The following is a 13,779-nucleotide window of genomic DNA, read 5'->3' as shown; positions in this document are numbered from 1 at the left end:
TACAACTTCTAATCATTTTAAGTACACTAAAAGAAACTAAAACATCAAAGAACAAAAGAAGCAAATGAAGAGAATACATTTGAATACTAATTAGAATTCTATTAGCTAAGGAATATGTCATTGAAAACAATAGATAATGTTTCTAACAGGAATGAATCTTACGTTAGGTCAGATAAGCGGCATATCAGCGGGGTAATCTCTTCACGAATACCATCAGATGTCACGGATGGGTCACCAATTACGACATACAAAAATCTGCAGCAAAACTCATTGTACATTAACTCATCAGTAGAACAATTTAGTGTGCCCCAAGCTTGTGAAGACAAAAGAACAACATAAAATGAGCCTCAGAATAACTAAAATTATTTATCAGAATTGTGTCATCCACAAGCTAAAAACTTGAAACCAGCTTCCAATACCCTAGACCCCCCATCCCCAACCCCATTTAGAGGGTTCTATTTCATAACAAAAAAAAACTATAGGATACACAATTGAACAACTATACGTCCAAAAGTAAACCATACCTTAGATAAATGTGCAGGGACATAGTCGACCTAATAATGTCATTAGCACGAACTATCATCTTTATACCGGTATTCACAAAATAGTTAAAGGAATCCAAATGTTGCTTCACCAATGCTCTAATCTACAAAATCCAAATTCAGCACAATCAGATAGTGAAATCTAATCATAAACATAACTATCTCATAAACCATAGTGTAATCCATACTGCAGATGAGTTACCTTGAAGAAGTCAGGAATAAGCTGGAACTTGTGAACATCAGATTTTATAGGTGCAGTCAGGAACTGTTTGTCAAATCCAGAATCACCTAAAGAGTGATTGGATAACATGCTGCCCTCATTGGACCTTAGTTGACCAAGCAAACATTAGCAAAACACAAGAGAAAAAATTGGTGAGTAAAGAGAAACGGGAGAAGGGGAAAAAGGATGACTGACTAGACGGTGTGTTGTTGCAAAGGGTCGTGTTTGAGACCCATCAGAAGGATTGAACAACGTTTTTTATGATGTCAGTCACTTGTATGGAAGAACGTGACTGAAAGTGAGCTCGAACAGTGTTCAATGATGAGATGATATCTATGGTGGAACGGCACCGACGGCAGTGGCTTCGTCGCGGTGTTGGACGGCGACAGCGACGGTGGCGCTGTTACAGGAGACGAGGTCACGACCTAAGGAGACAAGTAGGGTTAACCCAACCCATAATTTGTTACAACAACAACAACAACAACAATAATTTAGGTGATTGGCTAACTCACTGCCTTCATTCTCGTGGTTGAGACCCATTAGAAGGATTGAACAAGGTTTTTTAAGAACGTGAATGATAGTGTGCCTGAACAGTGTTCAGTGCGTGCAGGAGGTAGCAACGACAATGGCTTCGTCGGCGTAGATGGACTTCTTCACGGTGCCGCGGTTGCAGGGAGGAAGAGGTTGCGAATACAATCAGATGTCACGGATGGGTCACCAATTCTGACATTCAAAAATCTGCAGCAAAACTCATTGAACATTAACTCATCAGTGGAACAATTTAGTGTGCCCCGGGCTTGTGAAGACAAAAGAACAACAGAAAACGAGCCTCAGAATAACTAAAATTATTTATCAGAATTGTGTCATCCACAAGCTAAAAACTTGAAACCAACTTCCAATACCCTAGACACCCTCATCCCCAACCCCATTTAGAGGGTTCTGTTTCATAACAAAAAAAAAACTATAGGATACACAATTGAACAACTATACGTCCAAAAGTAAACCATACCTTAGATAAATATGCGGGCACATAGTCGACCTAATAATGTCATTAGCACGAACTATCTTCTTTATACCGTTATTCACAAAATAGTTAAATGAATCCAAATGTTGCTTCACCAATCCTCTAATCTACAAAATCCAAATTCAGCACAATCAGATAGCGAAATCTAATCATAAACATTACTATCTCATAAACCATAGTGTAATCCATACTACAGATGAGTTACCTTGAGGAACTCAGGAATAAGCTGGAACTTGTCAACATCAGATTTTATAGGTGCAGTCAGGAACTGTTTGTCAAATCCAGAATCACCTAAAGAGTGATTGGATAACATGCTGCCCTCATTGACCTTAGTTGACCAAGTAAACATTAGTAAAACACAAGAGAAAAAATTGGTGAGTAAAGAGAAACGGGAGAAGGGGAAAAAGGATGATTCACTGGACGGTGTGTTGTTGCAAAGGGTCGTGTTTGAGACCCATCAGAAGGATTGAACAACGTTTTTTATGCTGTCAGTCACTTGTATGGAAGAACGTGACTAAAAGTGAGCCCGAACAGTGTTCAATGATGAGATGATATCTATGGTGGAACGGCACCGACGACAGTGGCTTCGTCGCGATGTTGGATGGCGACAGCGACGGTGGCGCTGTTACAGGGGACGAGGTCACGACCTAGGGAGGACAAGTGATATTATATAGCCATAGCTTAAAAAAAAGTATAGAGGTGAGTTAAGAGTGCAAGGGTAGTTTTTAAAATAGTAGGTGAGTAGTATCACTACGCCTAGTGTATGATCGAACGCAGCTCTGATACCACTGTTAAAATTTGAAATAGTTGCAATAGATTGGAATGGGAAATCCATTGAAATAGATATAAGCCGTGTGACTTTTACTCATGGTGCATAGCAGAGTACATTGGGTGGAGAGGATTTAGTGTTCCTCCACACACTACAAATGATGCACTACATGCCTATTTATAGGCTTGAGTAGTCGGTTTGCATGTTCTGGATAATTCTCTAGTATACATAGTTAGTAATCTTTTCTCTAAAGTTCCAGAATTTTCTTGATAGATACAAGTATTAGTTTTCACACTTTCTATAAAGTTCTAGAATGTTGCATCATATTCTAACACTCCTACTTGATGCAATATTCTCTAACTCCACGCATAGCATGGAGCTCTTCGAATCTTGTTCCTAGCAATGCCTCTATAAATATAGCTGCTAGCTAGTCTTCATCTTGCAATAGTTGAACTTGATCTTCCAGTTGTCTTTGCTTCCACTGTTCATGATGCAATTTTAGCTTGCTTCACTTAGAAATCATTCTTCTTGCCTCCAACCCATCGACATGAAACAAATTGTTGTTGGCTATTTTATCACTCTCATCAAATCCAACTAGAGTCATTTTGTTGGACTTGGATTGCCTGGGCATGTACTCAAGCGGAACCTCAGAGGCCGTTGTCATTGTCAGGCGTGTGCTCCTTTTAGATGAACTTGAGTCTCAGAGGCCCTTAGCTATTTTTTAGATAATAGATTTCACCAACAATAGAGATGGTGATAGGTGAAGGTCGAGTGATATTATATAGTCATAGCTTAAAAAAAAGTATAGAGGTGAGTTAAGAGTGCAAGGGTAGTTTTAAAATAGTAGGTGAGTAGTATCACTACGCCCAGTGTATGACCGAACGCAGCTCTGATACCACTGTTAAAATTTGAAATAGTTGCAATAGATTGGAATGGGAAATCCATTGAAATAGATATAAGCCGTGTGACTTTTACTCATGGTGCATAGCAAAGTACATTGGGTGGAGAGGATTTAGTGTTCCTCCACACACTACAAATGATGCACTACATGCCTATTTATAGGCTTGAGTAGTCGGTTTGCATGTTCTGGATAATTCTCTAGTATACATAGTTAGTAATCTTTTCCCTAAAGTTCCATAACTTTCTTGATAGATACAAGTATTAGTTTTCACACTTTGTATAAAGTTCTAGAATGTTGCATCATATTCTAACTGATCCCAGCAACTCTAATATTACCAAGATGTAATAAATGCAAAAACATATCAAGAAAGTATAAAATAAAAACCTCCATTTCTAGCTTTCCCTTCTGTAGGCTGTCTATGTAGCGAGTTACGAGGGCCATTACCACGGGCATGCATCTTATCAAGCACCTGAGTATCACAACAGCTTTTGCTAGTGAACTTGTTGACATGAATACAGAGGCAAGTTATAAATATGAAAGAAAAAAGAGTATTTTCCCCAAGCAATATTAAAATGTAGTCCTACTTACCAAAAGAAAACATGTTTTGGTTCTCATCTAGATTACGATACTAAAGCAATATTCTACAAGCTACCAAGCTAATTCACATCATATACAAAAAGATTCTAATTGTTAAAATAATTAAAATGAATACTGAAATAGTAAAATAGGAAGAACTATCTTCATTCTTAATAAGGATTTCTCACCATATGTTTTAATTTCTGGTAGTATATTGGCCCCATAAAAATATATGCTTGCAATGGGCAGCCCGTAATACCTGAAAAAGAAAAAAGATGAATCAGAACAAACCTTAGATTGATAAATTAAAAAAAATATCGCTGGAGTATCACTAACACTATGCTTTGTTGGATGAGAATGGAGGGGAGGGAAGGGATTATTTAAAACTTATCATGTTTGGTTCAAATTTTAGGAGGGGAGGGGAGAGGGGGAAATGCAAGGGGCCAAAATCCCTAATAAGTCATAACTCAATGTTGAGGTATGTACTTACTATAGGCTCACTTACACTGTATCATAGTCTCCACACAGTTACTAATTGTAATTAAGGTAGTTAGCTGTTAGTTTCTAGCGGAATCCATTCAGTTATAGCTCTACCTATATAACAATGTATTGTACTATCTGATTCATTCAATACCAATATTCATTTTTATTCAGTCTTATGAATTCTCTCTCACTCTTGAACTATAACATGGTATCAAGTGCTTGAAATTGGAGACCCATGGCTAGCACCATCTCTCTGCCGCTCTCCTCCACCACCGTCGCCTGCTGCTTCTTCGTCGTTCTCTGTACACAACTGCCTCCAAGTCCTTTTTTCATTCCATTGCCAACCCAAAAGCTCGACGAGAAGTTTTCAGAACCAGAGATAGAAAGGAAAGAAAATTGTAACTGAAATGTAATCTTGTTGTATATATTGATTTTCTTAACTGAATACATGAAGACCTTAGACCTGAAAGACACATTCCTTAGACGACCTGAAAGACAACTAGAGCTATTATAGGGCCTGAGAAATGGATAACAAGCACAACCAAAGACCTTCAATAACTTGTAATCAGGAATGTGGTTGAGCAACTTAAAGTTTTGACTAACATGACCCAAAACAGTAGTGGGAAGGCGATTAAGGAAGAAAGTGGCAGAAATAAAGGAATCATCTCACTACATAGGGGGAACTTAGCATAGGCAAGTAAGGTAAGACCAATTTCAACAATGTGTCTATGTTTTCTTTTAACACTACCATTTTGGTAAGTCTTTGAACAACCCCTAGTTTGGCAAAATGACTGGTGAGTGGCTTAAATTCACCCCACCAACAGTTTGGATTGGACTGCTTTGATTATATAACCAAACTGCAACTCAACCATGGTTTGAAACCGCACTGGTCTGAAAAGTGACTGATTTTCTCTTAAGTGGATAAACACAAGTTTTTCCCATATTACATTTGTTGATTAACTAGGAAAAACATATCGATGGAAATTATTAGGCATATGAGCAAGAATATGATCATGCACCAATTTATTACTCCCTCTGTTCCTATTTATAATAATCAAATAGAAAGTGCTTTTGGTCATTTTTATAAGAACCAACTTAGAGTTTGTGGAGAACTAATTATTTTTAGACAAGAATACCCTTATTTAATTGAATTTCTCTCTCTTTCCACTTGCTATAGCATTAATGATGCATAAAAATTAAGAATAATGACTGGAGGGTAACTTTGGAAAGTTGATATAATTTGAGAACAAATTTAATGTAAATATCTAGATTAACTAAATTTCTTAAAGGGTGTGAAGTGGTTGCTTAATTCTTATATTGAGGAACGAAGGGAGTATATTATTTTATAGAACTCAAACTTCTTGGTAGCATATTAGTCACGGCCTCAGGATCGACATTGCTATATAAATACCAGCAGAAATTTGTGGACAATCATCATACAACGCTTGATCGATCTCTAGTTGTTCGAAGAAAATGAACAACTTTTTTTTTATCATCGATTTGTCATTAGTACCGTTGAGGGGTTCAAGGCAAGAAAGATGAGGCTGCATACTCTTGTTGTTTAGCAAAGACATAAAATTAACTAGTGTGATAACCCGTGCGCCGCACGGAAATTTATATTGGATTTTTTTAATAAATAAATTAGTTTTCATATGTATGTAATTTTTAAATTATAAATAAGTCAATCGTGTATAAGTCAATTGTGTAATAATATATGAAGAGAAAATGGAATAAATAAATAAAATTGGGTTGTATATATCAAACATTTCAAAGAACTTCCTTAAACACTACATTTACAGTACTGATTTGTTGTTTATCCGACTCATTCAGTATACAAAATTTAAGACCATTTCTTGACCATACTCTAGAGAGAGGTACATATAACTGACCATGAGTGAAGACGGGTCTCGGAAGGAAGAACTCAACCTGAGATAGTGTTTGTCCTTGACTTTTGTTTATGGTCATCGCAAAGCATACTGCAACTGGAAACTGTCTTCTTCTGAATTTAATCGGAAATTTGGAATAATAAGGAACAAAGTCCATTATTGAAATGTGCACTTTGTCATTAGCATTTGTTCTCGTGATAACAGTTGCACCAATAAAACATTCACCAAGTTCATCCACAATTAACTTGGTTCCATTGCATAAATCTGTTGTTTGGTATATGTTTCTCAAAAACATGATTGAAGTACCAACTTTCAATAATAATTTGTGGTTTGGGATTCCTGAACTTTTAGTGTCGTTAAAAAATTCTGTGGTAAACCACTCACCTCAGATTTCAGAATCTTCATCAGATCGCAAGGCATAGTCGGAGCTCAGATATTCATATTCTGGTGCAGCTATAATGCTAGACATGTAAGTGTTTATCATTTCAACAACCTCCAGTGTAGGGGCCAAAATTGTTCTATCTTGAAAGAATTGCGAGTCTTTCATTTTGTGCGTAAGGCCAGGATATGTATATTTAATGAATTTCATTAATGAGTCAGGACTAATTGGGATGAGCAGATCTGGCAGGATTTGAACATCATACTCTCATGCTTTGGAATCAGGATGATCGTCATTTCCAATTTTAAGATTCCAATATGCTTACTCTTTGATTTATTTTGTCTGAAATCACCTCCAAGTAGTACAAATTTTCCTCTAAAAGGTTTATGTACGTTATCTTCATTTTTCAATCTCATTAAATTTTGAGTGTAACGTCTAGAGTTTCGAAACAAAACTTTTTAACATTGAAACTCCATCCCATATAATAAGGCTTGTTTCAAGTAGAAGCTTTGTTCGTAGACTTCATTGCTTTATATTACATGTTGACCTCTTTGTAGCATCTAATAGAGTGTAAAATTTAGAATGAGTTGTTCTGCCTCCAGGAAAGAGTAATGATACTATGCCACTGGAAGCAACATTAAGCACAATTAGTCCTATGTACCTAAGTAACACAGATAAAGTGTTCCAAACTTAAAGTCTTTATGGTTCCACCATTGTTTAATAATCAACCGCGCTTGCTGAATACTTCTCCATATGTAGTTAGATAGATTTCATAGTCCAGCATGAATAAAATGAGTTCTTGAAAAGTACCTAATTTTTAGACATTTAGTCATAAGTGCATCCGAGCAATTAGAGAGTCTCCAACATTGCTTAGCAAAAAGAGCATCATTGAAAGCCTTAAAACTTCTAAACCCCACACCTCTCTCCGCGGTAGGAGAACAAAATGCATTCTATTTCAAACCCAATGAATCTCTATCCACCTTACGACATACTTTCTCTATAAAGATTTCATAATTTTATATAGTTTTAGTCCTAAAATATATTTTTAGTCCTAAAATTATATAGAAATTATGAAAAATACTAAAACTTGCTAAAATTTATTTTTTTATAAATTTAACATGAAAATATTTTATTGTAAAATGTTAACATGTAATTCAAACATTAATAATATTGTTTATATTGAAGTTATTTCAAAATAATTTAATAATACTTAAAAAGAAATATTATCGCAAAAATAATAAAATTATACGTATTCTTTCTTCTATTAATGACAAAACTAATATAATCAAATGTAAAATTCTCATTCTCGTGAGATGTCTTTATTTAATAGTATTTAGAGTAAAGTACACTCACCCCCTTAAGGTTTGTTAGAATTACACTCCACCCCATTCTTATCTAAAATCTACATCCCACCCAATTTTATATAGAGGCAAATTTAGTGACGAAAAATATTCTTCATTAATAATTAGTTATTATTTAAATTGTTAATCAATAATTTCAAAAAAAACATTTCAATATAATCCAATAAATTTAAAAATGAAAACATCACAATCCTCCTCATTCTCTCAATCGCGTTTTTCCACCGTAAATTCACAATGCAAATTATGCAATAGCACACCTGCCCGATTTACAAACCATATCTCGAACATAGTGAAACATGCTTGTGTTTTCATATTTTGTAATAATTCAATTTTAATCAAAATAATCTCTTTATACCTCCAATTTTCAAAATTGGGTTGTAGGCCAAAAAAGCAACACAAATGGGTGAAGAAAATAGAGAAACAAAATTATGAAAATATGAAGTGGATCTCAGGTTATTAGAGCCCAACGAGGCGGTGGAGCATCGTTTTTAACAAAATTCAACAATATCTTAGACCAACAGAGCGTTCGCTCACAACTTAAAGGGGTGAAATTCACAAGATGTAGTTGAACAAGTGGCTTTAGGGATGTGCGATTCACGTTCTGGGGTTCAGGTCACAACAAAACTTTGAGGCATGGGGTTTCACATTGTGGGACAGTGGAGCCGTGTTAAAGGGAGTAAAGGCTTGGTGGTGGCCGTTTGTGGTGAGAAATATGATTTGGAGATAGATGAGACGTGGACTTAACAGACAGATTTGATGTTTTTTTTAAATTTAATTCAGTAAAATTATTTTCATAAATTAATGTATGATAGTATATATGCATTAAATTTATTTAAATTTTTACTAATTAGTAATTAGTTTTTAGTAGTGACGAATTTGTTTTCGTCACTAAATTTTGCCTTTATAAAAAATGGGGTGGAGTGTAGATTTTTAAAAAGAATGAAGTGGAGTGTCATTCTTGCAAATTTTGAGGGGGGTGAGTGTATTTTACTCTAGTATTTATATTAGTGTGAACATGCGCAGTGTTATATATTTTTGTTTTTAATTGTTATTCACACACATGACGTAATTTTTTTCAACCTAAACTATTCATCCTCAGTGACCAATTTCTTCATTACATGTCCTCGAACTAAACAGTAAATAACTAACTATGAAATGTGCTCCGCCACATAAAATTAGAAATGAGTTACTTTAGGCATTTACTTTCTAAGATTCATTGTATCTTTTAATTACGAATTTCAGTTCAATTGGTCAAAGTCCTAATAAAGATGACTCGTTCACAAATTATAATAGTGAGAGTCTGAGAGAGGCCTTGATCCATTATATCTCATTTTCTATTAGTTTGTACTAAAGAGTAAATAACTAACTATGAAATGCGCCGCGTCACATGAAATTACAAATGACTTAGTTTAGGCATTTATTTTCTAAGAGTCATCTGATTCATTCCATCGTTTATTTACCAGTTTAAATTTAATTGATCTAAGTTCAGAAAAAAATGACTCATTCGCAAATTATCACAGTGAGAGACCTTGCTCCCTTGTATATTCCTCTACTTACAATTTCCTTCTCTTACTGGATCAAGGGCCTTACTCACAATTTCCTTGTCTAGCACAAATGATTGCCTCAATGTTGTACTTAACATAGCATATGTTTCAAATATTAATATACTGAGCAATGATTCCTTCACATGGAAATTGTATTAGAGCCTGTTTGATGTCACATCAGCTAATTGTGTGATCCCTACTTAAGCATTAAAGGAAGAATTTAAACTGTAAAATGGAAATGTGCCCCGTATCAGATATATACTTCATTTAATTGTAGGAAAAATGTAACACCTCTTTGCCTAATATATATCAAACAGACAAAAATGACACGCTAAACTCTAATCAACTGAATCATATCTCTTTGGTTTATGCAGAAACCAGAGGTTACAAACATTTCTATCTTCTTCAATAAACATGGAAGATGTCAAGTCTCTCCATCCCACTAAAAGACCTGAAAACATATGATTCAAGCAATTCATTGAAAACAATTGACTTTGAGGAGGACATGAAAAGATGATAGTCTTCCAGAGAAAAATTTAAATTATATGTTGTCTTCATTCCCTTAAATTTTTTTACATCAAATGATCATATATTGCAATATTGAATTAGATCAATAGCTTTTTGACACAGAACCAATGTTTTCCATTAGATTTAAAAAAAGCAAGTCCTGAAGCTTAGTTAAGACAAACATAAAATCCCCTGAAAACTAAATAGAAATAGAAGATTTTAGTATTAAGTTAAACAGATACCTATGCTTATTATATAGAATTTAAGTAGGAAACCAAATAAGTTCACTCAAACATCAAATCTTCAACAATCCTACCCTTCTAGCCATTACACATAATGGTACCTTGCAGAAGTATGATCATCTTACAATATTCACCAGCCAGGGAGCCACAATGATTGATATTTGCTGCTATGGTTTAACCTGTATGTATAACAAAGATATTTTCTTAGATGGAATTTCATAAGGGAACACAATTAGATTTAGATTGTGATTCAATTATCTAGTATTTCCCTTTGTTTTTCAAAGGGAAAGCCTAAGAAGAGACAAAAGAAAAAAAAAATACAGAAAATAAATTTGATTATAATCTAATGGGGATCCATAATCCTTTTCCATTCATTTCAGAACAGTCAATCAAAGAAGTAAAACGTTGTATGATAGTATAATTTTCTTATGAAGGGAAAAAATAGTTCAATAGTGTATGATAGACCAACAATATAACAAATTTGAATAGATACAGATCTATCTAAATGTTTTATGGACACAAATTTAGCCTTCTCATCCTTCAACTATTCTTTGGCATAGTCTAGCCTCTGCATATAGTATTTTTTACAGCGGCCCATTATGCTTTCAAACATGCTATGCTATACGATATCACATTAATGCAAAAATAAGTATATTATATATGCATCAACTCAATTGATAAGAAAAACTATACCTTCCCATAATGAATAAGTAAAACTTAATTGAAACATCATGAATTGGAAAACTTTAATAAGATGAATTTCATTCATAAATCAATACAAATGCTCACAACAAAGGCATTACAATGCAGTTAGCGCCATTGTTGTCAAAGAGGTAAAGAAATTACATTTGCTGCAATTTTGATACAATAGATTTAAGATATTACCTTGTTGCTCATTGACTTTGGGTCCCCCTTGTGAACTTTTGAGTAAAAGGATTCCTTCTCCTACCACAAAAATTAATAGAAGCAACGAGCAACAGCTGCAGTGACTGCAGAGGTCGACCCTGCCATTGAATTGAAATTATCTTGACTCCTCTTTGATCCATTATTCTAGTGGCTTCCTCAAAGTTATTGCCAAATAAGAAATGCAAACTGGGCTTTGGGACCAAAAGATACGAACTTTAAACACCATTTTTAAAAAAAGATGAGGATGAAGTAGATTGAAGCTTGAGAGAGACAGAGAAAGGAAACACCGATTGAAGATGTAAAGATGAGAGAGAGAGGATGAAGCAGATTGAAGTTGAAAAGTTGAGGGAGAGAAAAGAGAGAAATTTTAAAAGGGAGGCAGCAGGTAAAGGAAAAAAATATTGACGGTGAGTAAAGGAAAATTAAGAGCAAGAAGTTGTAATAAAATGAATTTTTATTAGTATGATTCAAATTTTAAACAATTGTGGACAACAAAGTTCTGCATCTCCATGATCAAAACAAATATAATGAAGAGGAAAAAAAAGTACAGTAAAGCCAAGGTATTTTTATTGTGTTTGAAATGTTAAGAGCATGTGGATTTATATAGCATGAGAAAGGCAGGATTTTTTAAAATGAAAAATTTAAATTTTTTCAAAAGACCATTAAATTAGACAATCAAATTTAATGAGCAATCAAATTGCACGGGTTTCTGCAATTTATAATGAGCAATCAAATTGCACGGCCACGTATTTGGAAATTAATTGAAAGTAAACCATTAACGCGTTTTAGGAGCAATCAAATTTATAACAATTGCAGAAATAAAAAAGTCAGAGATTAATAAACACTTTTATAGACATGTTATGTTGGGTGTAACGCTGCCATATTATGTTGACAGCACATAATTTAAAATTTTAATTAATTAAGACTGTATTCTTGTTTGACAAATAAAGGCTGGCTTTTAAAAAACCGTTCAAGTTTGACTTAATTGTCTCAAAAGAAATCAAAAGAAATGTTTACTGCCCTGTCGACCAAATTTCAAATTGTTTGATTTATGTATTTACTTATTTATTGTTTAATGTAGTAATTAATGTCGATCAATAAAAAATTAAGGATTTGGACCAATGAGAAATAGACATGTGAAAATTCAATGAAAACACCCAATAAAAACATGACATGTGAAAATTAGAAAGCATTATGGTCTACTCTGGTGGATGAGCTTTATATATTATTAAGATAAAATAATTTTTTCTTTCAAATTGTAAGAAAATAATGATAAAAGTTGCGCTGTGAAAAAAACACTGCTTTAAAAAGTAAAAATTTATGTAGACTTCGATGTAACTTAGTGTTGATTTTATTTCTTAATGTTAATACAACTGCATTTAATGTGCTTTGCACTCATAACTTACATTTTGGTGAAATTACAATGATACTCATAATTGAAAAGAGAAGAAGAATATTTTTCCCTGTGCAAAATGCCATCTTTTCCACATTATAATATGGTTACCGTTTCTTTTCAAATTCTAACTGCCCATTTTCTCAAATTAAAAGACAACCGAACTTACTGTAAACTGTGCAAAAACTGTGAACGCACAAAATTGAATGAATGGCTAAACACCAATTAAATTAAAGGCTTAAACAAATTTATAGTCCCAGTAAAATACATTTATTTTTATTTTTTGTCTCTGAAAAATATATTTTTAGATTAACATCTTTCCAAAATTGAACATTTTGTTTTTAGTTCTTACTATCACATTTTTTATCCAATTGGTATGTGTTAAATAGTTATTGTATTTATTCATTTATATTCTTACATTAATTGTGTTTATTTCAGCTTAGATTGGATGAAAAATGTGATGGCAAGGAATAAAAACAAAACATATAATTTTAGATTGAAGTAAAACAAAAAAATATTTTTCAGGGTTCATGATTGTACGGTGAAGGTCTCAAAGCAAGGATCGTCAACTGCCACGAATGTACGGTGAAGCTCTTCATTGATCATTCATGATTCATCACTTTTGTGTGTAATATTGAAACATGTTTAGTAATGTTGCACCAGGTAAAATGATTACAGGAACTCAATTTTGGTAGCTAGGGACATAAGTCCCCACCAGTTTTAGACTCTTAATTTCATGCATTCACTAATTTATTACTGTGTACTCCTTCGCTTTGTAATTCCATTTTGTTTGAAATTAACATCCAAGCATAAAAAAACATTCTACTTCACTTAAATTATGACACACTGTATTTTTTAGAAGATGCTTATTAATATGGCAGCATATTATATTGATATAATCATTCAAAGTTCAAACTTAAACATATCTACAAATTTGCATTATTCCATTCACCTAGAGTGAAGACTTTGAATGTTTTATAATTGACAATCATCAGATTAATTTCTCTAATTTCTCTAACGGGAATTGAATTTGGACTTAAGTAGAG

At 33.7% G+C, this 13,779-nt stretch overlaps 1 long non-coding RNA gene across 1 annotated transcript; it reads right to left on the bottom strand.

Annotated features, from left to right (window-relative positions):
* Positions 1 to 10,417: 10,417 nt before the first annotated feature.
* On the bottom strand, positions 10,418 to 11,888 carry LOC130743050 (uncharacterized). The gene is made up of 2 exons (XR_009021334.1): positions 11,320 to 11,888; positions 10,418 to 10,613 (listed from the first exon to the last, which is right to left on the bottom strand). It is a non-coding gene; the product is annotated as an uncharacterized LOC130743050 (long non-coding RNA).
* Positions 11,889 to 13,779: the final 1,891 nt, after the last annotated feature.

This window comes from Lotus japonicus, chromosome 3 (assembly GCF_012489685.1).
Source record: "Lotus japonicus ecotype B-129 chromosome 3, LjGifu_v1.2".
In the NCBI taxonomy this organism is placed as follows: domain Eukaryota; kingdom Viridiplantae; phylum Streptophyta; class Magnoliopsida; order Fabales; family Fabaceae; genus Lotus; species Lotus japonicus.
The sequence above is the reverse complement of the archived record's forward strand: the minus strand, read 5'-3'. Positions and strand labels throughout refer to the sequence as shown.